Source organism: Dendrobates tinctorius, unplaced genomic scaffold, assembly GCF_039654945.1.
Source record: "Dendrobates tinctorius isolate UK_male_01 unplaced genomic scaffold, ASM3965494v1 ptg000143l, whole genome shotgun sequence".
In the NCBI taxonomy this organism is placed as follows: Eukaryota; Metazoa; Chordata; class Amphibia; order Anura; family Dendrobatidae; genus Dendrobates; species Dendrobates tinctorius.
In genome coordinates, this window is record NW_027361810.1 from 29,868,997 (window position 1) to 29,892,795 (window position 23,799).

Sequence of the window (23,799 nt, forward strand, 5' to 3'; positions counted from 1 at the left end):
GGTATGTAATGTTTTTAGTCATTACTATTGTTTATTTAGCTTGTTTTATGAATGGATAGAGAAAGGTTTGTGGATATTTCATATAAATAAGGCAGATTTTCTTACAAATGAAAGTGTGCTTCTCAGGAGTTTTGAAATTTGTGTATATCAAAGTTATTACTTTTATGTTGAGTAAATGGGTTTGTTTTGCACCTGATAATGTGTAGTCTCTTTTACTACATCCCTATGAAGGTCTCTGATCACTTTTAGATCACTGAAATTGAGAAAATTAGATATTCTAGGCATTTTTCTAGCCTGTGCTTGACAGGCACATTGTTCCATTACGAGTTAGTGCGAATATTGTTCCTGACGGAGGGTTAACGCATTTTTGGTGCAGATTTCTTTTTAATGATTTTTATTTTCAGTGCAAAAAAAAAGCTATTTCGATTGTACATGTTCTTTTTTTCAGGCTTCCAATTAAGGTCTAAGGCCGGGGTCACACTTGCGAGAAACTCGCACGAGTCTCGCGTCTCAATACCCCGCACTGCCGCCGGCACTCGGAACCGGAGGGCTCAGCTGCATAGAAATACATGGAGCTGCACACTCCGGTCCCGAGTGCCGGGTATTGAGACGCGAGACTCATGCAAGTTTCTCGCAAGTGTGACCCCGGCCTAAGGGATAAAAGGGCACCAAAAACTACACAGTTCCATACTGGTGCGTAGTTTTTCATGAAATCATGTTCAATTTGTTTCTAAAGTTACACGTCCCAAATTACCCAAACGAAAAAGGCAGAGCTTCCGCCTGTGGGCAAATTCCTGCAGATTTTGTTGCAGAAATTTCTGTGCCTGAAAAATCTGTTCCATTCATCCGAATGTGGTTTTAGATGAACAGGACAGTTGCAGAATATTCTGCAGCAGAATCTGCAATATGTGAAATCTGTGACAAGTCTGCAATAAAATCCCCCAGCGAAATCCAAATGTAACAAATGTGCATTTTATTGCAGGTAAGGCTAGTTTCACACTAGCGTTTTTTAGCGCTGCGCTTCGTGCGCAATAGAATCGCATGCAAAAAATGCATCATGCATTTGCTTTTTTTAGGCGCATACGTTTTAACCAGTTTCTAGCCATATTAACTCTTAAAACGCATGTCATGTGATTTTTTTTTTTTTTTTTCGTGTGCATTCCATGCGCAAGCGTGCACATGCGTTTTTGTTTTTTTTTTAGACAAGTTGGTCGGACCAAAAATGCAACAGGTTGCGTCCGGCGCGCCTAGGCGCACACTACAAAAAACACATGCGCATGAAAACGCATACGAACGCGTGCACACGCCAAACCATGCGCCCCCATGTTAAACATAGGGGAGCATGCACATGGACGCGCACGAAGCACAGCGCTAAAAAATGCTAGTGTGAAACCAGCCTAAGAGTATGTGCACATGCTGCGGATTCCGCTGCGTTTCCGCAGCGTTTTTGGCCGCTGCGGACCCGCAGCAGTTTTAGCTGCGGTGTACAGTACCATTCAAATGAATGGTAGAAAAAAATGCTGTGTAAACGCTGCGGAAAAATCCGCGCGGATTTGCTGCGGTTTTGAAACCGCAGAAAGAAGTGACATGTCAAATCTTTCTGCGGAATCCGCAGCGGGTTCCTATCTCCACCATTGTGGAGATGGTGAATCCGCAGGACCAAACCGCAGTCAAAACCGCAGATAATCCGCAGGTCTTTTGACCTGCGGTTTATCTGCGGTTTTTGCAAAATCTGTGCGGATTAATCCTTAAGAGGTGGAAAAATCTGCAGCAAACCTTCTATGCATCAACGTGTCTTTATTTTCTATGTATATGGTCGAAACTCTGCCCACCGTGCACGATTTTGTATGATACTTGGGCCATAGATGGGCTGATTCTTCGGCTGCACGATCAGCCACCATGTGCCGCTGCACTCTAAGGCCTCATACTCACTGGCGATGAAATCGGACGATTGCAATCCGATTTTTAATCGGATTGCAATCTGACCCGTTAGTCAATGGGTGACATCTCACTTGCGATTATTTTTTTTTTTTTTCTCAGCCAAAATCGGTCTGAGAAAAAAAAATCGCAGCATGCTGCGATTTGCCACGATTTTCAGCAATACAAGTCAATGGGTGCGATTAAAAAAACGGACCAGCCGTTTTCCATCCGTTTTTGATCTGTTTTTAACGGATACATCACCATTCTGTAGTATAGAACACTGTAAATAGTCCTGTAAATGACTCTAGAAAAGGAGTGGCTGGGGAAAAAGAAACGGACAGAAAACGGATGGGGAAAAAAAAAACGCATGACACTGGCATAACACTCCACTCTTTTTTCCAGTCCAGAAATCGGACCGTTTTTTTAATCGCCGATGGGTATGAGGCCTTAGGGTTTGTTTCACAATGAAAGTTTAGTTACAAGTATCAGACTCAGTGCAGATGGTGCAGTTTCTCTGGATACAATCCGATACAGCGTATATACGGCCTGCGCCCTCCAGCTGTTGTGAAGACCTCTGACCTGTTAGATTAATTTTAGGTATTTATGGTCCACAAATCATCACAACCTGAGCTCCTGGTGCCACCACAAGTATAAGCAGGCGCCAGTAATGAGCAGTGTTACTGCTACTGAACCCCATGGCTAATGTTATTATCCAAATTTTGTGAAGCTACAAGTCCCAGCACGTCCTTGAAAGATGCTGCCTCTGTTTCTGGGACTTGCAGAGTTACAGTAGATGATGATCCATTAGGTAGAAGAAACGTGATAAACATAAACCTAAAATCTAGAAATGTGACTTTTTGCCCCTTTTATACGGACCCTACTGGATTTCTAAAGTGTCAGAGGCTTAGAAAAAGGCGAACACACCACTGGGCATGCCAGAAAATGTCTGGAAACTGTACGTGAAATTTATGAAAGCAATTAACCCGTTTATTTCGGATTTCTGGTATCAAAAAGTTCCAAAACGTTTGTACAAGACTGACCGTGCCGCACTGATGCCGTAGGAAGCCATCGGCCCCAATGCATGTAAGCAATTTCAACACAATTCTGGAGTAAATTGTGACTTCTGGCCTTTTCACAACAATTTTTCCTAGCTCAGCCTAAATGGCTGGAGATGGGGTGTGATGCCATAGTTCAACTAATTTATTACCCAGGGACTGGAGTAAGATTTCTGGCATGGTGCATGGAGGCGCTCGCTACTAGTCAGACGCTCCAGATTCATTAAGAGGCATTAGTCTCTTAATAAATTAGAGGGGCCTGAATCCTACACGCCCCTACGAGATCGGCATGAAAATCACCGGTCTTGATGAATCGGGGCCATAGGACTTTGCATTCCTTATCATTCTGTGCGCACTCAGGCAGGAGCTGGGACGTCCCGTCTCCAGAGCTGCGCACCTCTCTGCTGTTTTTTGGGAGATCGGTGGGAGAGTCTGAGGCTCTGGACCTCACTAATCTTCAGGCAAATAAAGTGCCTGCAAAACATAAAAATAGGTTTAATCACTCTTCAGTGCACCATGTAAAAAAAAAAAAGTTGCCATGCTGTAGAGCTCCAACCTGTCGGGTTAATGGGGTCAACTTGTCTTCTGTTCGAAATCCAGAAATGGAGACACCGTACATGGAGGCAGTTCTCTCTACTGTAACAGCGATCGCTGCACATGGGTACTGCCACTTCAACTACTCCTTTCCCAAGTACCACACAAGGTCAGAAGACCCCCATTCTGCTCATAAATGGGAATCTCAGATATCAGGCAACTTTAACACTTACTTGGTTCTTCTTCTGAACCACATGTCAACCTTCTTTGGAATGAGCAACCACCAATCACAGAGACATCATATCTCTGGCCAGATGTTTGGGGGCCACACGAAATGGCGCTATGGGTTTCATGTGGCCCCTGGATAGCAAGTTTTCCCCCTCTTCTCCTGAATCACAACATTTCCAGGAGTGGGTAATAAATCTCCAACTAATCTTCTCTATTTTGACCCTCAAGAACGGGCGGCACCAAACCCCTGCATTACCGGGAGAGGCTGCTGGAGCCCGTCCTCAATAATGAGCTGTAATGTTGTGATATTTCTCCACAGGGTTTTCAGTTTCACAATCTTTTTTTACAATCATAATAAAACGATCTGTGCGACTTCCAAAGGATCGGGTGTTCTGTACAAAAACGCTGAATGATGTAGTGGCTGAACAATGGCCGGCATTATCTCTCCAGCATACCTCTGGTGTTCTTTTGACGAAACACAATGGTCTCCGGCTTGTCGACATGTCACCATTTAACACTAGGGAGACTATCGTGTTACCCTTTGTCTGCGAGTTTTCTCCTTTTATTTTCTATTACAGGCTATCCATTTGCACTGTTTGCATTTGGCTGCGGCCATTGCTTCTAATTGCCTATTAATCGAAACATCGTCCACAAAGATATGTACATCCAATGCAGCGGATCATGTAATGGGCTGAGAGCAGCGGTCTAGAGTTTCTGATTGCCTCAGGGACGTGAGCTCAATTACAGTAATATATTGGGTAAGAGATGGATAGGAGAATCCTTCATAACACATAAGGACAGCGCCACAGAAAATACAGAGTGAAATAACTCTTCCGTCTGCAATCCGGATTTCCAAAAGAAAGGTATTTGGTGGTTGCATTCCACGGTCAGCCCAATTAACACCCTCCTGCCGAACGTCACATATGAGATGATCATGTGATGCCATTTCTTCCCCCAAGCTATCAATGACCATTTACGTTTTAACGTCTTCTAACATGTCACTGAGATATCAGTTCCTAGAGGGAGTCTGACCTTGAATTTTGGAGGGTTTCCAGGAAGCAGATTTCTAGGGTAGGGAATAGATCATCAATCTCAGATCCAATCAGCTATTGTCTGATCCGCGTCCACTGGACGTTCAGTGTACGAAGGCGGAACACCACAGCGCCACACACTGTGCCGTGGCTGTTCTTATGTACTGAAGTTTCACTACCATTCATTTCTAAAGGGAGTTGGTTGAGGTTGATCTGCAGTATTTGCCAATCAACAGTGTACGGAGCTGTGGTGTTCTGTTCATAAGTGGGGGCAATGGGTGTAGGACCCTAGAGATCTGATATTGTGACCTATCCTGAGGATACGTCATCAAGACTCAATATTTTAGAGCCCTTTAATGGTTTCCTGTAAATTAGTGTATATTTTGCACCCAGTTCTAATATGCGCAGTATATGGTGCCACTGTCATTAGGGATGTTCTTGGTCCGTATAATGTGAAGGCTGGTGGTCCATATGTCACATCTCCACGAATGTCATAACACAAGGTTTCCCAGCAGAACAATCTGTGGATCATATACTGCCTCTGCCGGCTTGTATTCTCCATACAGTTCAACTTGGCACCATCTCTCCTCCAGGTTAGGGATGTGCACACACCCAAATGCATGTGCCCCCGATCCTCATGATGAAAAAGTAAAGTTGATCATCAGACCAGGTCGCCTTTTTCCATAGCTTCATAGTCCAGTCGTGATGCTTTTAAGTGGTGAACAGGGGTCCAGCATGGACACTTAGACCGGTCTCTGGTACCGCTGCCCCATACGCTGTCTTTTTTCTTTCTATCACAGTCAGCAATGTGTAATACACCAGCTCTTTTTTCTGGTTGGACCATATGGGCTAACCTTCGGTACCCATACGCACCATTAAACCTTAGGTGCCCAAGATTCAGTGATTGGTTCACTGGCTGTCCTTCTTTGGGACATTTTTGTTAGCTCCTAACTACTACATAGTGAGAGCCCCTCATAAGACCTGGGGCTTAGGAAGTACTCTGACCCAATCATCTGGCCCCTTCATGTTCGATTCTAACACAACAGCCTCAGGAACTGACTTCACTTGATGCTCAATATACCCCAGCTTCTGCCGGGTGTCATAGTCTCTGTGATTTTAATATTCCAGTATAGTATGGTTTCCTTTTAGCATGACTGAGTCTTTTTACCCCAGATCCACCCCATCACTTGTTCTTCTATCTATCCATGGAAATCTCAAGACTAAGTGGCAACTTACCACTTGGAAAACTTCTTGTCATACCCCTCACTTGTCAACATATAATAATAAAGTTTATACTTTCTTGCGGTCCCACGGCGCCCAAACAACACTGGCATCACTGTCACCGCCTCCTGATGAATTGTGCATGAAGAGGAAGTCAGAGATCAGCCGCAGCCCGGACTTCTGCTTCATGTTCGATTTGTCCGAAGGTGGGGACAGTGACACCAGCGGTGATTGGGCGTCAACTGTCACAACACCGCACGAGAGCCCCGGGTCTGCGAGTGCCGACACTGGGGGAATGGCGCCGGTACGGAAGAGGAGTATAAGGTTTATTATTTTATGGGGCAAAAAATTTTAATCAAGAAGCAGTTGTCTTAGTACTGGACAACCCCTTTAAAGAAGCTCTCCCATCAAAGTTTGTATCCTGTTAATATATCACATGTCATATTATATAGCACTGTGTACTTACAATTGCTCACTTTGTCTTTCTACCCAGCTAATTTTTCTCTTTTCTCTGCTCTATGTAGAAATAGGAAGTCTCTTTTCCCTGCATTTATCATTCACCTCTTCAACTCCTGACCCAGCTGCTCCCTCCTCCCCCTACAAGGGACTTTTGCAGTGATGACTCATGGGAAAATTGACCTCCTGTTTCTACATAGAGCTTAGAAGGATTTAGCTAGTTGGGTTTTTATAGACTTAATGGAAAAGAGAAGAATTAGCTGGGTAGAAAGTGAGCAATTGTAAGTACACAGTGATTTATAACATGATGATTGCAATATTTTAGGATGCTAAAACTTTAGTGGAAGGAGGAGGAGGGCTTCTTTACATGGTGATTCCCACCAAAGGGGACTATCCTATGCTACCTCTGTAACAAGGCATACAATCTAGCAAGTTCCCCTGTTTCCAGGGTCTGGAGTGGGTAAGTCAGACTTCTGCCACCAGTTACAACTTCATAAATGGCTTATGTATAATAATTAGTAATAGTTTACTGTAATAGGATGGTATATAGAGACCTTAAATCGTTAGACCAGAACATACATTTATATAATTAACATTTCTAAAGTTTCCAAAATCCTAGTGGAATTATCTAATAACTTCTGCATTCAATAAATAATACAGTATCATTTATAGATCATCGGTAAAGGTGCAAGTTCTTGAATAGGTAAAATTACAAAGTTCTTGTAAAGAGAACCAACTGGCTATTAAAAATAACCCACATTCAAGAACGGAGGGATATTAAAATGTATGGTTTACTGCAGTGCTTGTTGCCTAGGTTACCGGCCACCTCTGCAGTCTATCAGCGGTGGTCATCCTCTTAGGCAAGGAATGCAGTGCTGTGCTTACATGCTAGCTGGTAAACTTTGCTTTGAAGCTTCAGTGCCCCTCCACTCTGCTGATGGTGCAGAGGCAATGCTGGCTCTGCTTGCAGCATCGGAGAGTGCATAGTTAGGCTATGTGCGGAATTGCCGCAGAAATTTCCGCAACTCCCTGCCGTGGGAAATACGCATGCAGAACTCCAGTGAAAAACTAGCGTTTTGCAAGTGTAATTAGCTTGCAGAATGCTAGCGTTTTCCAAGCGATCTGTAGCATCGCATGGAAAACTGAATGACAGGTTGATCACGCTCGTCAAACATAGTGTTTGACAAGTGTGACCAACTTTTTACTATTGTTGCTGCCTATGCAGCATCAAAAGTAAAAAGATATAATGTTAAAAAAAATAAAAATCGTGATATTCTCACATTCCGGCGGCCACAGCAGCGTCACCAGGTCTCAGCGATGCTCCCGGCAAGTCCCGTTCCCAGCGATGCCTTGCGACAATGACCCCAGATGACTTGGCATCACACGAGACCGCTACATCATCACAGGTCAATGTCGCAAAGGCATCTCTGGGAATGGGACTTGCCCGGGAGCATGGCTGAGGCCTGGGAAGGGTGCGGGGGCCGCCGGAAGGTGAGAATATCACGATTTTTTATTTTAATTTTTTTTTTAACAGGGATATGGTACCCAGGGCTTGGAGGAGTGTCTCCTTTCCTACAGTTCCTGGGTACCATCCGCACATTTTCTGCTTACTTTGCGCATGGTGGGCATAGCCAAACGCGGAAAGTAAGCGGATCAATGCATTCCTATGTGTGCGCAATCCCTGCAATTCTGCAAAAAGAATGAGCATGCTGCGTATTTTTCCACGATGCGATTCCGCTGCGGAAAAATACGCAGCATTAGCACAGCATGTGCGGCATGCCATTGATTTCAATGGGTTGCTTCTTTTATGCGTTTTTGCAGCATTTTCGTGGCGAAAAAACGAGGCAAAAACGCATAAAATCAGCGGGAATTCCGCACGTGTGCACATAGCCTTAGTACCAACAGCGTAAACCTACCACAGACCTGAACTGTCAATCAATCAGGAGCACACTGATCCCTGCTATTCCCCAGAACGGTGGAGCCAAAGTCCCTTTTTTGAGTGGCGTGAAATGAGCATGTGCGACCACCACTTCTGTGGACAGTGAGTGGAGCAGCGGTCGCATATTCTATCACTTCATTAAACAAGGCACCTTGGGGACCCCTGCTCCTGGACCAATATTGATCAGATATTTTTTACCCATCCTGTGCATAGGGGATATATTGTATGTTAATTACACCTCCTATCATCCACATTATTTCCTTAAAATGCAGGTGAGGATAAGCAGCAATAATGTATAACAAGGTGAGTGATGGGCAGATAGGACCACCACCCAAATAATTCTGATTTTGAGACTATGATTTGAGAGTAAGGCCAGGATCACATACGTGAGGAATACGGCCGAGTCTCGCATGTTAATACCCAGCACTGCAGCCGGCACTCAGGAGTGGAGCGTTCAGCTCCATGTACTGCTATGCGGCCGCACGCTCTGCTCCTGAGTGCCGGCGGCAGTACCAGGTATTAACATGAGAGACTCAGCATAGTTTCTCGCATGTGTGATCCCGGTCTAAGGCTAAGTTCACACTAGGCGTTTTTGCAGCCTTCTTGGGCTGCGCTTTTTTTATGCAAATTTTCTGCTGCGTTTTACAGCACCAGCAAAGTCTATTATATTTCAGAAATCTCCTGCAGTTTTTTCTTTGTCATCAGGATTTTCTGCGTTGCATTTTTTTTGTTGTAATGGAGCATGTCACTTCTTTCAGCATTTTGTCAGCATTTTTCACCCACTAAAACTAATGGGTGGTGAAAAAATGATGAAAAAACACAGGTATCAGATTTTGCTGCGTTTTTTTTGTGCCAAAACCTGGTTCTATAGAATAAGACTTTTTTTTTTCACCAACACTAAAATTTATCAGCGTGCACAAGAGACAAATCTAGCATAGCAAAAAATGCACAAAAAACAAGAGAAACATGTTTTTTTTTTCGGCAGCTTTTTTCCTGCCAAGAGATCATTTGGCTGCAGAAAAAAAACACTTTAAAAAGCTTAGTGTAAAATGTGAATGAACTTAGACAAATCTCATTCCCATTTATGTAACGTTGTGCTGTGCTTGCATCTGAAACACAAAATGTGAACGGGACCTGAGGCAAATCTCCGCTGAGCAGGAAGGAAAAAAAGGCAAAACAAAACGAGCAGCTGTCCCCAAATCAAACGGAACAGTGAATATTCCGGCCATACAGCGGGGATCGAGCAGAGTAGCGGCTTATAACTACCGTAGATTTCTTTAATGTTACACCTGAAATATGACTTCACAATATGCAGATCCTCTCCAGGAACGTTGGTGCTGATTACACCTTGCTGACATTGCTGGAGGCACTCCAAGGACAGAGTTTCATTTCCTTGTATTGTGGCATAATAAAGGTGGGGCAGCCATCACGACTCATGAGCCCTGGACACGAAACAGCGGGAACCACCACCTCTATGTATCCGATGTAGAGCGTCTAATGCAGGGTCCTGTGAGCAGCGCAGCGGGAACAGTTTGTTGTCAGTGGGAGAGACGTATAATTAGGGTATGTTCACACTGGGTGTTTTTGCTGCGATTTTTATGCTTATTTCCAGCTGCTTTTTCTATTACCAGCAAAACCTATGAGTTCTCATAAATCTCATGGTTTTTTTTGTGTCATCAGGATTTTGTGCTTTGCTGCGTTTTTTTGGACATAGAGCATGTCATTGGCTTGAATGGGTGTTGAAAAAAAAATGCTGAAAAAACGCAGCTATCATTACCATTACTTGCTGCTTTCTTTCTGCAGAAAAGTCATGGCCAGCAGAAGTGACCTCACAGCCAAGAGCTTGGGATGTGGTTAGTGAGGTGTCCATAGTGACAGTGAGGTAGGGAGGTGTCCTGATAGTGAGCTATTGTGAGGGAGTGTCTGGTAGTGAGGTGTCCTGATAGTGAGCTATTGTGAGGGAGTGTCTGGTAGGGAGGTGACCTGATAGTGAGCTATTGTGAGGGAGTGTCTGGTAGTGAGGTGTCCTGATAGTGAGCTATTGTGAGGGAGTGTCTGGTAGTGAGGTGACCTGATAGTGAGCTATTGTGAGGGAGTGTCTGGTAGTGAGGTGACCTGATAGTGAGCTATTGTGAGGGAGTGTCTGGTAGTGAGGTGTCCTGATAGTGACCTATTGTGAGGGAGTGTCTGGTAGTGAGGTGTCCTGATAGTGACCTATTGTGAGGGAGTGTCTGGTAGTGAGGTGTCCTGATAGTGAGCTATTGTGAGGGAGTGTCTGGTAGTGAGGTGACCTGATAGTGAGCTATTGTGAGGGAGTGTCTGGTAGTGAGGTGTCCTGATAGTGAGCTATTGTGAGGGAGTGTCTGGTAGTGAGGTGTCCTGATAGTGACCTATTGTGAGGGAGTGTCTGGTAGTGAGGTGTCCTGATAGTGAGCTATTGTGAGGGAGTGTCTGGTAGTGAGGTGACCTGATAGTGAGGTATTGTGAGGGAGTGTCTGGTAGTGAGGTGTCCTGATAGTGAGCTATTGTGAGGGAGTGTCTGGTAGTGAGGTGACCTGATAGTGAGCTATTGTGAGGGAGTGTCTGGTAGTGAGGTGACCTGATAGTGAGCTATTGTGAGGGAGTGTCTGGTAGTGAGGTGACCTGATAGTGAGCTATTGTGAGGGAGTGTCTGGTAGGGAGGTGACCTGATAGTGAGCTATTGTGAGGGAGTGTCTGGTAGTGAGGTGTCCTGATAGTGACCTATTGTGAGGGAGTGTCTGGTAGTGAGGTGTCCTGATAGTGACCTATTGTGAGGGAGTGTCTGGTAGTGAGGTGTCCTGATAGTGAGCTATTGTGAGGGAGTGTCTGGTAGTGAGGTGACCTGATAGTGAGCTATTGTGAGGGAGTGTCTGGTAGTGAGGTGTCCTGATAGTGAGCTATTGTGAGGGAGTGTCTGGTAGTGAGGTGTCCTGATAGTGACCTATTGTGAGGGAGTGTCTGGTAGTGAGGTGTCCTGATAGTGAGCTATTGTGAGGGAGTGTCTGGTAGTGAGGTGACCTGATAGTGAGGTATTGTGAGGGAGTGTCTGGTAGTGAGGTGTCCTGATAGTGAGCTATTGTGAGGGAGTGTCTGGTAGTGAGGTGACCTGATAGTGAGCTATTGTGAGGGAGTGTCTGGTAGGGAGGTGACCTGATAGTGAGCTATTGTGAGGGAGTGTCTGGTAGGGAGGTGACCTGATAGTGAGCTATTGTGAGGGAGTGTCTGGTAGTGAGGTGTCCTGATAGTGAGCTATTGTGAGGGAGTGTCTGGTAGGGAGGTGACCTGATAGTGAGCTATTGTGAGGGAGTGTCTGGTAGTGAGGTGTCCTGATAGTGAGCTATTGTGAGGGAGTGTCTGGTAGTGAGGTGACCTGATAGTGAGCTATTGTGAGGGAGTGTCTGGTAGTGAGGTGACCTGATAGTGAGCTATTGTGAGGGAGTGTCTGGTAGTGAGGTGTCCTGATAGTGACCTATTGTGAGGGAGTGTCTGGTAGTGAGGTGTCCTGATAGTGACCTATTGTGAGGGAGTGTCTGGTAGTGAGGTGTCCTGATAGTGAGCTATTGTGAGGGAGTGTCTGGTAGTGAGGTGACCTGATAGTGAGCTATTGTGAGGGAGTGTCTGGTAGTGAGGTGTCCTGATAGTGAGCTATTGTGAGGGAGTGTCTGGTAGTGAGGTGTCCTGATAGTGACCTATTGTGAGGGAGTGTCTGGTAGTGAGGTGTCCTGATAGTGAGCTATTGTGAGGGAGTGTCTGGTAGTGAGGTGACCTGATAGTGAGGTATTGTGAGGGAGTGTCTGGTAGTGAGGTGTCCTGATAGTGAGCTATTGTGAGGGAGTGTCTGGTAGTGAGGTGACCTGATAGTGAGCTATTGTGAGGGAGTGTCTGGTAGGGAGGTGACCTGATAGTGAGCTATTGTGAGGGAGTGTCTGGTAGTGAGGTGTCCTGATAGTGACCTATTGTGAGGGAGTGTCTGGTAGTGAGGTGTCCTGATAGTGACCTATTGTGAGGGAGTGTCTGGTAGTGAGGTGTCCTGATAGTGAGCTATTGTGAGGGAGTGTCTGGTAGTGAGGTGACCTGATAGTGAGCTATTGTGAGGGAGTGTCTGGTAGTGAGGTGTCCTGATAGTGAGCTATTGTGAGGGAGTGTCTGGTAGTGAGGTGTCCTGATAGTGACCTATTGTGAGGGAGTGTCTGGTAGTGAGGTGTCCTGATAGTGAGCTATTGTGAGGGAGTGTCTGGTAGTGAGGTGACCTGATAGTGAGGTATTGTGAGGGAGTGTCTGGTAGTGAGGTGTCCTGATAGTGAGCTATTGTGAGGGAGTGTCTGGTAGTGAGGTGACCTGATAGTGAGCTATTGTGAGGGAGTGTCTGGTAGGGAGGTGACCTGATAGTGAGCTATTGTGAGGGAGTGTCTGGTAGGGAGGTGACCTGATAGTGAGCTATTGTGAGGGAGTGTCTGGTAGTGAGGTGTCCTGATAGTGAGCTATTGTGAGGGAGTGTCTGGTAGAGAGGTGACCTGATAGTGAGCTATTGTGAGGGAGTGTCTGGTAGTGAGGTGTCCTGATAGTGAGCTATTGTGAGGGAGTGTCTGGTAGTGAGGTGTCCTGATAGTGAGCTATTGTGAGGGAGTGTCTGGTAGTGAGGTGACCTGATAGTGAGCTATTGTGAGGTAGTGTCTGGTAGAGAGGTGTCCTGATAAGGAGCTATTGTGAGGGAGTGTCTGGTAGTGAGGTGACCTGATAGTGAGCTATTGTGAGGGAGTGTCTGGTAGTGAGGTGTCCTGATAGTGAGCTATTGTGAGGGAGTGTCTGGTAGTGAGGTGACCTGATAGTGAGCTATTGTGAGGGAGTATCTGGTAGGGAGGTGAGCTATTGTGAGGGAGTGTCTGGTAGTGAGGTGACCTGATAGTGAGCTATTGTGAGGCGTTGTCTGTTAGGGAGGTGTCCTGATAGTGAGCTATTGTGAGGGAGTGTCTGGTAGTGAGGTGTCCTGATAGTGACCTATTGTGAGGGAGTGTCTGGTAGTGAGGTGTCCTGATAGTGACCTATTGTGAGGGAGTGTCTGGTAGTGAGGTGTCCTGATAGTGAGCTATTGTGAGGGAGTGTCTGGTAGTGAGGTGACCTGATAGTGAGCTATTGTGAGGGAGTGTCTGGTAGTGAGGTGTCCTGATAGTGAGCTATTGTGAGGGAGTGTCTGGTAGTGAGGTGTCCTGATAGTGACCTATTGTGAGGGAGTGTCTGGTAGTGAGGTGTCCTGATAGTGAGCTATTGTGAGGGAGTGTCTGGTAGTGAGGTGACCTGATAGTGAGGTATTGTGAGGGAGTGTCTGGTAGTGAGGTGTCCTGATAGTGAGCTATTGTGAGGGAGTGTCTGGTAGTGAGGTGACCTGATAGTGAGCTATTGTGAGGGAGTGTCTGGTAGGGAGGTGACCTGATAGTGAGCTATTGTGAGGGAGTGTCTGGTAGTGAGGTGTCCTGATAGTGAGCTATTGTGAGGGAGTGTCTGGTAGAGAGGTGACCTGATAGTGAGCTATTGTGAGGGAGTGTCTGGTAGTGAGGTGTCCTGATAGTGAGCTATTGTGAGGGAGTGTCTGGTAGTGAGGTGTCCTGATAGTGAGCTATTGTGAGGGAGTGTCTGGTAGTGAGGTGACCTGATAGTGAGCTATTGTGAGGTAGTGTCTGGTAGAGAGGTGTCCTGATAAGGAGCTATTGTGAGGGAGTGTCTGGTAGTGAGGTGACCTGATAGTGAGCTATTGTGAGGGAGTGTCTGGTAGTGAGGTGTCCTGATAGTGAGCTATTGTGAGGGAGTGTCTGGTAGTGAGGTGACCTGATAGTGAGCTATTGTGAGGGAGTATCTGGTAGGGAGGTGAGCTATTGTGAGGGAGTGTCTGGTAGTGAGGTGACCTGATAGTGAGCTATTGTGAGGCGTTGTCTGTTAGGGAGGTGTCCTGATAGTGAGCTATTGTGAGGTAGTGTCTGGTAGAGAGGTGTCCTGATAGTGAGCTATTGTGAGGTAGTGTCTGGTAGTGAGGTGTCCTGATAGTGAGCTATTGTGAGGGAGTGCCTGGTAGTGAGGTGACCTGATAGTGAGCTATTGTGAGGGAGTGCCTGGTAGTGAGGTGACCTGATAGTGAGCTATTGTGAGGGAGTGTCTGGTAGTGAGGTGTCCTGATAGTGAGCTATTGTGAGGGAGTGTCTGGTAGGGAGGTGACCTGATAGTGAGCTATTGTGAGGCAGTGTCTGGTAGTGAGGTGTCCTGATAGCGAGCTATTGTGAGGCAGTGTCTGGTAGTGAGGTGACCTGATAGTGAGCTATTGTGAGGGAGTGTCTGGTAGTGAGGTGACCTGATAGTGAGCTATTGTGAGGGAGTGTCTGGTAGGGAGGTGAGCTATTGTGAGGGAGTGTCTGGTAGTGAGGTGACCTGATAGTGAGCTATTGTGAGGTGTTGTCTGTTAGGGAGGTGACCTGATAGTGAGCTATTGTGAGGGAGTGTCTGGTAGTGAGGTGTCCTGATAGTGAGATATTGTGAGGGAGTGTCTGGTAGTGAGGTGTCCTGATAGTGAGCTATTGTGTGGGAGTGTCTGGTAGGGAGGTGAGCTATTGTGAGGGAGTGTCTGGTAGTGAGGTGTCCTGATAGTGAGCTATTGTGAGGGAGTGTCTGGTAGGGAGGTGAGCTATTGTGAGGGAGTGTCTGGTAGTGAGGTGACCTGATAGTGAGCTATTGTGAGGCGTTGTCTGTTAGGGAGGTGACCTGATAGTGAGCTATTGTGAGGGAGTGTCTGGTAGTGAGGTGACCTGATAGTGAGCTATTGTGAGAGAGTGTCTGGTAGTGAGGTGACCTGATAGTGAGCTATTGTGAGGGAGTGTCTGGTAGTGAGGTGTCCTGATAGTGAGCTATTGTGAGGGAGTGTCTGGTAGTGAGGTGACCTGATAGTGAGCTATTGTGAGGGAGTGTCTGGTAGGGAGGTGACCTGATAGTGAGCTATTGTGAGGCAGTGTCTGGTAGTGAGGTGTCCTGATAGTGAGCTATTGTGAGGGAGTGTCTGGTAGGGAGGTGAGCTATTGTGAGGGAGTGTCTGGTAGTGAGGTGTCCTGATAGTGAGCTATTGTGAGGGAGTGTCTGGTAGTGAGGTGACCTGATAGTGAGCTATTGTGAGGGAGTGTCTGGTAGGGAGGTGAGCTATTGTGAGGGCGTGTCTGGTAGTGAGGTGTCCTGATAGTGAGCTATTGTGAGGGAGTGTCTGGTAGTGAGGTGTCCTGATAGTGAGCTATTGTGAGGGAGTGTCTGGTAGGGAGGTGAGCTATTGTGAGGGCGTGTCTGGTAGTGAGGTGTCCTGATAGTGAGCTATTGTGAGGGAGTGTGTGGTAGTGAGGTGTCCTGATAGTGAGCTATTGTGAGGGAGTGTCTGGTAGGGAGGTGAGCTATTGTGAGGGCGTGTCTGGTAGTGAGGTGTCCTGATAGTGAGCTATTGTGAGGGAGTGTCTGGTAGTGAGGTGTCCTGATAGTGAGCTATTGTGAGGGAGTGTCTGGTAGAGAGGTGTCCTGATAGTGAGCTATTGTGAGGGAGTGTGTGGTAGTGAGGTGTCCTGATAGTGAGCTATTGTGAGGGAGTGTCTGGTAGGGAGGTGAGCTATTGTGAGGGCGTGTCTGGTAGTGAGGTGTCCTGATAGTGAGCTATTGTGAGGGAGTGTCTGGTAGTGAGGTGTCCTGATAGTGAGCTATTGTGAGGGAGTGTCTGGTAGTGAGGTGTCCTGATAGTGAGCTATTGTGAGGGAGTGCCTGGTAGTGAGGTGTCCTGATAGTGAGCTATTGTGAGGGAGTGTCTGGTAGGGAGGTGACCTGATAGTGAGCTATTGTGAGGGAGTGCCTGGTAGAGAGGTGTCCTGATAGTGAGCTATTGTGAGGGAGTGTCTGGTAGGGAGGTGACCTGATAGTGAGCTATTGTGAGGGAGTGCCTGGTAGAGAGGTGTCCTGATAGTGAGCTATTGTGAGGGAGTGCCTGGTAGTGAGGTGACCTGATAGTGAGCTATTGTGAGGGAGTGTCTGGTAGGGAGGTGACCTGATAGTGAGCTATTGTGAGAGAGTGTCTGGTAGTGAGGTGACCTGATAGTGAGCTATTGTGAGGGAGTGCCTGGTAGAGAGGTGACCTGATAGTGAGCTATTGTGAGAGAGTGTCTGGTAGGGAGGTGACCTGATAGTGAGCTATTGTGAGGGAGTGTCTGGTAGTGAGGTGACCTGATAGTGAGCTATTGTGAGGGAGTGTCTGGTAGGGAGGTGACCTGATAGTGAGCTATTGTGAGGCAGTGTCTGGTAGTGAGGTGTCCTGATAGTGAGCTATTGTGAGGGAGTGTCTGGTAGGGAGGTGAGCTATTGTGAGGGAGTGTCTGGTAGTGAGGTGTCCTGATAGTGAGCTATTGTGAGGGAGTGTCTGGTAGTGAGGTGACCTGATAGTGAGCTATTGTGAGGGAGTGTCTGGTAGGGAGGTGAGCTATTGTGAGGGAGTGTCTGGTAGTGAGGTGTCCTGATAGTGAGCTATTGTGAGGGAGTGTCTGGTAGTGAGGTGTCCTGATAGTGAGCTATTGTGAGGGAGTGTCTGGTAGTGAGGTGTCCTGATAGTGAGCTATTGTGAGGGAGTGTCTGGTAGGGAGGTGTCCTGATAGTGAGCTATTGTGAGGGAGTGTCTGGTAGTGAGGTGACCTGATAGTGAGCTATTGTGAGGGAGTGTCTGGTAGTGAGGTGACCTGATAGTGAGCTATTGTGAGGGAGTGTCTGGTAGGGAGGTGAGCTATTGTGAGGGAGTGTCTGGTAGTGAGGTGACCTGATAGTGAGCTATTGTGAGGGAGTGTCTGGTAGTGAGGTGTCCTGATAGTGAGCTATTGTGAGGGAGTGTCTGGTAGTAGCCATGTCTTGGTATGGGAGGTTGAGCATTAATGTTATGGGTGGTTCTACAGGAAGCAGTTGGTTTTTTTCCTCAGGGGTGCTCAACTTTATTAGCATACACAAACACGCAACAAAATGCACCTAAACCTGCGTTCTTGCTGCAGCTTCATCCCTGCCAAGAAATCAGGTTTTCCTGCAGAAAAAAAAAAGCAAAAAATGCCCAGTGTGAACTTACCCTTAGTACCAAAAAAAATGGATGGCGTTGAGTAATGGAGCAATGTGAATAATAATCTTTATTTTTATATAGCGCTAACATATTCAGCAGCGCTTTACAGCTTGCACACATTATCATCACTGTCCCCGATGGGGCTCACAAGCTAAATTCCCTATCAGTATGTCTTTTGGAATGTGGGAGGAAACTGGAGTACCCGGAGGAAACCCACGCAAACACGGGGAGAACATACAAACTCCTTGCAGATGTTGTCATGGGTGGGATTCGAACCCAGGACTGAAGAAATCTTTTGGGAAAAAACTGGTTTGTGGTCGCCCATCTAAATATTTATTTTCGACTTATGGTGCATGTCTGCCTGTAACCAAAATCCTGCGTTGCTGACTGGTCGCGGCCGCCAGGCCTCGACCAATCAGCGACAGGCGCAGTGCGCAGGTGCAGTCCTCAATTAGAAGGACGCACGCCACCGTTACTGTCGGGAGATCAGCGGCTCTAGCTGCTGATCTCCTGACGGTTCCCGCGGGTCATCTCCGGGCGCACGGGCGTCAGCGGCGACACAGCCGGGAGATGACCGGCTAGCGGTACCCAGGGTCCAGAGGAGAGGAGACTCCTCCGGACCCTGGGTACCATAAACGTGTAAAAAATAGAATTAAAATAAATAAAGAGTGATATACTCACCATCCGACGGCCTCCGGACTTTTTCTCTCCTCTCCACGCTCCCGGCATCTTCCGTTCCCAGTATTGCTTTGCGCCAAAGACCGCTGATGACATTGCGCTCTCGCGAGAGTGACGTCAGCAGCGGTCTTTGGCGCAAAGCAATACTGGGAACGGAAGATGCCGGGAGAGGGGAGAAAAAGTCCGGAGGCCGTCGGATGGTGATTATATCACTTTTTTATTTTAATCTCCCGCTGGCCATATTCTAGAGTACCCCGATGCTTTAGAATCGGGCCAGCAGCTAGTTTTATGCATAAAATTTGATCTCATAAGTAGTGCCCACGACAGTGTTCCATAACCAGTGTCCGCCACAGTGCCTCAAGAAAAAAGGCCCGCCACAGAGCTCCAGAACCAGTGCAGCCATAATGTCCATAGCCATTGCCCATCACAATGTCCCATAACCAGTGCCTCAAGAAAAAGGGCCTACCACAGTACAGTGTCCCATAACCAGTGTCTCATGAAAAATTGCCTGCCACAGTGCCCTCACAAGCAGAGCCTGCCACAGTGCCCTCACAAGCAGAGCCTGCCACAGTGCCCTCACAAGCAGAGCCTGCCACAGTGCCCTCACAAGCAGAGCCTGCCACAGTGCCCTCACAAGCAGTGCCTGCCACAGTGCCCTCACAAGCAGTGCCTGCCACAGTGCCCTCACAAGCAGTGCCTGCCACAGTGCCTCCACAAGCAGTGCCATCCATAGTGCCTCCACAAGCAGAGCCTGCCACAGTGCCTCCACAAGCAGTGCCTGCCACAGTGCCCTCACAAGCAGTGCCTGCCACAGTGCCCTCACAAGCAGTGCCTGCCACAGTGCCCTCACAAGCAGTGCCTGCCACAGTGCCCTCACAAGCAGAGCCATCCATAGTGCCTCCACAAGCAGAGCCTGCCACAGTGCCTCCACAAGCAGTGCTTGTCACAGTGCCTCCACAAGCAGTGCTTGTCACAGTGCCTCCACAAGCAGAGCCTGCCACAGTGCCTGCACAAGCAGAGCCTGCCACAGTGCCTGCACAAGCAGAGCCCTCCATAGTGCCTCACAAGCAGCACCTGCCAGAGTGTTTCATGAAAAAATGCCTACCACTGTACCCCATAATGTGTATGTTACAATTCCGTACCTTCGTTACCTTTGTAGTACCTGTCAGTGACCTATTGGACCTCTTCAGCATCTCTTCCAACAATCCTGCTTCTGCTGCTTGACTTCACCTGGATTGTCCAGAAATTCACAGTTTAGTATGGGTGGGTAAAGAGGGGAATGTTAATTCTCACGCTGCTGCACTATTTTTTTTTTTCTTATTGTAATCTCTGAAAGAAATATCTGCGGAATGAAGCAACAAAAAAAAAAACAAACCTCTGAAGATACCGATTTAGGATTTTTCTCTGCCGGACACCAACCCAGTTCTGTCTACAACTGGGTCAGCACTACAATTACCTTCCCAGGTGTCATTTTAACATTGATTTTGTATTAAATCAGTATAAATTGTCGACCTCGTGTCTGTCTGCACTTCTCTCTTTGGCTGCGGACATAAGAAATATCCTAATTCCCATAAAAACACATCATTTTTATTACACTGGTGTTTTTCAAGGGGATGGATTTTTTTTTTTTTTTTTTTTTTAATGCATTGAATGGCTTTTAAACAAAAGAACCTGTACTCGCCTTCCCTGATCTCCGTTACTGCACTCACTGGGTCCTTTCTGGCCTTTGCTTCCTAATCCCAGCCTTTTACTCACCGGAAATAGCCAAAAATGCCAGCTCAGCTCATTATTGGTGTCAGCTAGTGATGAGCGAGCGTGCTTGCCTCTCGAGTGGCAATCGGGGTGCTCGGGTACGCATCGAGAATCGCTGGTGCTCGGATGCTGTTTGACTTCCCGCCTTAAGATTTGCGGCTGTTAGTCAAACATGCGGAGATTGCCGGTGTATGGTGATAATCCCTGCATGACTTTTAGTTGTCTAGCTGTGAAACATGCGGGGCAGGGACTTAACCCCTTCATGACCAAGCCTATTTTGACCTTAACGACCAGGCCGTTTTTCGCAATTCTGACCAGTGTCCCTTTATGAGGTAATAACTCAGGAACGCTTCAACGGATCCTAGCGATTCTGAGATTGTTTTTTTCGTGACATATTGGGCTTCATATTAGTGGTAAATTTTAGGTTGATAGTTTTTGTGTTTATTTGTGAAAAAAATCAGACATTTGGCAAAAATGTTGAAAATTTCGCAATTTTTGAATTTTTATTCTGTTAAACCAGAGAGTTATGTGACACAAAGTGGTTACTAAATAACATTTCCCACATGTCTACTTTACATCAGCACAATTTTTTCTTAGGAAGTTATAAGGGTTAAAAGTTGACCAGCGATTTCTCACTTTTACAACAAAATTTACAAAACCATTTTTTTTAGGGACCACTTCACATTTGAAGTCACTTTGAGGGGTCTATATGGCAGAAAATACCCAACAGTGACACCATTCTAAAAACTGCACCCCTCAAGCTACTCAAAACTACATTCAAGAAGATTATTAACCCTTCAGGTGTTTCACAGGAACAAAAGCAACGTGGAAAGAAAAAATGGACATTTTAATTTTTCCAACAAAAATGTTCTTTTAGCATCAATTTTTTCATTTTCACATGGGCAACAGGATAAAATGGATCCTAAAATTTGTTGGGCAATTTCTCCTGAGTACACCGATACCTCATATGTGGTCATAAACCACTGTTTGGGCGCACGGCAGGGCTCAGAAGGGAAGGAGCGCCATTTGACTTTTTGAATGGAAAATATGCTGGAATATTTAGCGGTTGCCAAGCAGCGTTTGGAGAGTCGCTGTGTGCCTAAACATTGAGAGCTCCCCCACAAGTGACCCCATTTTGGAAACTAGACCCCCCCCAAGGAACTTATCTAGATGCATAGTGAGCACTTTGAACCCCAAGGTGCTTCACAAATTGATCCATAAAAATAAAGTATTTTTTTTTTTCAAAAAAAATTTTCTTTTAGCCCCAGTTTTTTCATTTTCACATGGGCAACAGGATAAAATGGATCCTAAAATTTGTTGTGCAATTTCTCCTGAGTACACCGATACCTCATATGTGCTCATAAACCACTGTTTGGGTGCACGGCAGGGCCCGGAAGGCATGGAGCACCATTTGACTTTTTGAATGGAAAATAGTTAGTGGACACCATGTCGAGTTTGGAGAGCGCCCCTGTGTGCCTAAACAGTGAAAACCCCCCACAAGTGACACCATTTTGGAAACTAGACCCCTTAAGGAACTTTTCTAGATGTGTAGTGAGCACTTTGAACCCCAAAGTGCTTCACAGAAGTTTATAATGCAGAACAGTGAAAATAAAACATTTTTTTTCCTCAAAAATGATATTTTTTTTTAGCCCGCTATTTTTTATTTTCACAAGGCTAACAGGAGAAATTGGACCACAAAAGTTGTTGTGCAATTTGTCCTGAGTACGCTGGTACCCCATATGTGGGGGGGAACCACTGTTTGGGCACACGTCGGGGCTCGGAAGGGAAGTAGTGAAACCCCCCACAAGTGACTCCATTTTGGAAACTAAACCCCCCAAGGAACTTATCTAGATGTGTGGTGAGCACTTTGAACCCCCAAATGCGTCACAGAAGTTTATAACGCAGAGACGTGAAAATAAAAAATCATTTTTTTTCCACAAAAATAATTTTTTAGCTCCCAATTTTTTATTTTCTCAAGAGTAACAGGAGAAATTAGACCCCCAAAGTTGTTGTGCATTTATTCCTGAGTACGCTGATACCCTGGGGATAAACCACTGTTTGGGCACACGTCTGGGCTTGGAAGGGAGGAAGCACCGTTTGACCTTTTGAACGCAAAATTGGCTGGAATCAATGGTGGCACCATGTCGCTTTTGGAGACCCCCTGATGTGCCTAAACAGTGGAAACCCCTCAATTCTAACTCCAGCCCTAACCCCAACACACCACTAACCACAACCCTAAACCCAACACATCCCTAACCCTAATCCGAACCCTAACCATAACCCTAACACGCCCCTAACCCTAATCCCAACCACAAGCCTGACCCTAATCCCAACCCTAACCCTATTCTTAACCCTAAATCTAACCCTAATTCCAACCCTAATTCCAACCCTAATTCCAACCCTAATTCTAACCCTAATGGAAAAATAAAAATACATTTTTTTTATTTTATTATTTGTGCCTACCTATGGGGGTGATAAGGGGGGCAGTGATTTACTATTTTTTTTATTTTGATCACTGTGAGAGTTTATCACAGTGATCAAAATGAATGAATGGAATCTGCCTTTTGGAAGATGGTGGCGCCCATGCAGGAGGGAGGAGGGACATCGGGAGCAACACGGGGAGTCAGGAGGTACTGGGGGTGGGAGAGACGGTGATCGGAAGGCAGGGGGAGCAGAGGTGGAGCAGATAAATAATGACTGCGGCGGCAGATTGCTGCCGTCAGTCGGTGGCGGGGGAAGATCGCCCCCGTTAGCCGTGGGGGGTCAGATCGGTGTCTCCAGCCATGTCCAATGCTACTGCAGCATCGGCCATGGCTGGATTGCAATATTTCATCAATGAAATTGATGAAATATTACTATCGCTCTGATTGGCTATTTCACTTTTAACAGCCAATCAGGGCGATCGCAGCCACGGGGGGGCAAAGCCACCCCCCTGGGGTGAAGTACAAAGCCCCCTGTACCTGCGGGTCAGGTGACCTTTCATTGACCCCTGTCACCCGACCCGCAGGGGGGCTTTCAAGTTATGACACAGAATATGTGTCATTGGTCAGATTGGCACCAACTTTCATGACACGCTGTGTCACTGGTCGGGAAGGGGTTAAGCATGGCGTTTGAGCACCAGCGATACTCGATGCGTACCCAAGCACCCCAATGCTCACTCGAATGGCGAACATGCTTGCTCATCACTACTGGCAGTAGATTGGCTATCTCCACTATGTTGGGGACAGGAATAGGAAGCAGAGACCAGTGTTACTATGACTTGCAGGTGACCAAATTTTGAAAAGGGGCTTTTACCTTGCACAAAGTGACTACAAATCAGCAGATGATGTGTCAATAAAGCTGCGAACAAACCTTACTTCGTAGTGTTACCGGCACATTACGGTAAGGAGTTGACCGGTTACTGTACGTAATAAACGTTCACTCCTCTATTATTGATGCTCACGCATGTACCATTATCCTGATATTAGCCGTCACATGATACTACAGCCGTCCCTGAGTCAGAAACAAAGAGGTTTTATATCCTCGACCGGCCCACGGGAATATCCGGTGACACCTTAGTATCACAAGACTATCAAATGATGAATGAGAGAAAGCTCCGCTGCCTCCGTACCCACATAGGGGGGGATGTGCCAGCTAAACTCTGAAGCAACAGCCACCACCAAACGGCCTGAAATTCTGAGAATAGCTGCTTTAAATTTTCATTATCTTTTCGCTTCCACATGTCACCCTTGGCACAATTGGCTGCCAGCTCCGGATGTCTCCTTCTCCTACTGGCAGCTGACAATATAGTCCCTCCTTACTTTCCCTGTAGAAGGAGACCACTCAGATATTCTGCCATGCTATTGCACAGGCTCTGCTACT

At 46.6% G+C, this 23,799-nt stretch overlaps 1 protein-coding gene across 8 annotated transcripts in view; it reads right to left on the reverse strand.

Annotated features, from left to right (window-relative positions):
* CCDC148 (coiled-coil domain containing 148) overlaps nucleotides 1-23,799 on the reverse strand; it is a 211,083-nt gene that overhangs the window by 179,289 nt on the left and 7,995 nt on the right. For 2 of the 8 annotated variants that reach the window (XM_073545678.1, XM_073545668.1), the window contains exon 2: nucleotides 19,329-19,416. The exons of 2 other annotated variants lie outside the window; for them this stretch is intronic. The gene's annotated coding sequence lies outside the window, so the exon portion shown is untranslated. Of the gene's footprint in view, nucleotides 1-19,328; nucleotides 19,417-19,561; nucleotides 19,618-19,941; nucleotides 20,648-23,799 lie in introns of those variants that run through there. 4 more of the 8 variants (XM_073545670.1, XM_073545669.1, XM_073545673.1 and 1 more) reach the window with 4 other exon arrangements.